This window comes from Camelina sativa, chromosome 11 (genome assembly GCF_000633955.1).
Source record: "Camelina sativa cultivar DH55 chromosome 11, Cs, whole genome shotgun sequence".
In the NCBI taxonomy this organism is placed as follows: Eukaryota; Viridiplantae; Streptophyta; class Magnoliopsida; order Brassicales; family Brassicaceae; genus Camelina; species Camelina sativa.
In genome coordinates, this window is record NC_025695.1 from 19,352,634 (window position 1) to 19,354,654 (window position 2,021).

Sequence of the window (2,021 nt, forward strand, 5' to 3'; positions counted from 1 at the left end):
ATTTAGGCTTTTCTTTGTTAAAATCTTTGAAATAAAGAAATTTTGACCATGCTTATGGATTTATGCATTTTTATTATTGTGAATTGTCGACTTTAACCCTTTGAAATGAGTCTCTGTAGTTTCTTCTCTTTCCTCTCCCGAACAAAACACAAAACGTCTCCACCACCACCATTTCAGATGTCCGATGAAACCAATGAATTGAATTATTTGTGTTATGAACAAAGAAAACTAAACCTTAAGGAAATAATATCAAATGAATCCAAGGGTTCCAATTATAAACACTAATCTTATCAAAACTTACAACTTGTTTTCAAATCTAAACTAAATTTAAAATTATATGTTTACAATTAACAAATCTTAAAAAATCGCAGCAAGAATCCAAGCGAGGCAACTAAAGAGTTTAACGGCGATGAGGTGACCATCAGGCTGATTTCACCGTCGTCGTCACTGGGCAAACCGTCGTGATCAGTCATCATCAGATCTCATTTACAGTGTCGTTTTTTCCGTCTCGTCTCCTCATCGCCACCGGATCTCATCATCTTCACCACCATCGTTCACCGGATTTCATCATCATCGCTAGATATAATTATCTTCACCACCCTCATTCACCGGATTTAATCATCACTGACAAATCTCATCATCATCACCACCATCTGGTTTATTGGATTTCGAAGGAAGAAGATCGGAGCATATTCGTCGTCGTTGGATGTCGAAGCGTCTTCAATGGAAGGTGAAAAAGCAAACAGTCGTAAAAAAAAAATGAAAATAATTGTAATTGCTCTGCAGTATTAGAGGGTTGGTGATGTAATTTGACAAAGACAAGAAATACCTATATCTAGAAGCACAAATAGAAATACCTAAATAGACAATACTCTTAGAAAAAAATACTTATCTCGTAGATAACTCTTGGATATTATTTTTTGGTTTATATTGTGTTAGTTAATTTTCTTTTTTTGGTTTGTTGTGTTGTTTCTATAAAATGTTGATTTTTAGTTTTTGGTGTTTTGTTGTTTTCGTTGCAATTTTGGTCCATGGAGCAATCTGATCGGGAAAAAGGTCATTTCATACCCGTACACCCTCCCCCCCCCCCCCNCCCCCCCCCCCCCCCCAAAGTGCGAATTTCTTCTTGTACAAACAAGGAGTGCTAATTTAGACATGTACCCCAACACATTTCAAATTTCATACCTGTACTCGCAAAATTGAGTCAATTGCTAAGTCCACGTTAACGGATTTAAGTCAACCGTTAGAGATGCTGACTCAAAATCCACGTGTGTATTGACGTGCCATCGAAATCGCAAAACGGCGTCGTTTTGTTACGTTTTCTTTCCAAAAAATTGTTGAAAATCCACACACATCCGTGGTTCGAACCTGCTATCTCCCATGGACGTAACCAATTGATCCCACAACATTACTCGATATTATGATACAAATTTATGGTTATAAACCTATCGTGGCATCAAAATCGAAAAAAATGTGGGAAATCCACACTCCCGTGGGTCGAACCCGCGATCTTAGACAAATTCAGCGTAGGACATCACCAGTTGATCCCACAACAATATTCGTTAGGATCACACAAATTTATGCTTATAATCCTAAAAAAGTTCTTAATCCCAATTAATTCAAACGTCGTCGTTTTGAATTGGGGAAAATTTTGAAACCCTTGGGTTCTTCTTCTTCTCTCAAATCCCGATTGTAGTACATCTTTTTAAAAAAGTTATAAAGTTCTATTCGATGTAATCAGTCATTTATATTCTACACTTCATTCGAAATGTTATAGTTGGTATGTTAACAATGTTTTATAGTGTGGTTAACTTTCCTCTATAATAACGTCACATGTGATAAGTGTAAAGGTGAGAGAATCAAAAGCAACACATGCGATAAATTTTCTAGCTCAAGTCCAATGTTATTATTGTCATACAAGTCCCCTGTTTTATAAATCTCACTAACGCTTAGTTAAAAAAACTAAAAACAAACATTGCAACAAACCAAAAGAGAAGAAAATGAAAATGCAGAGTGCTTGG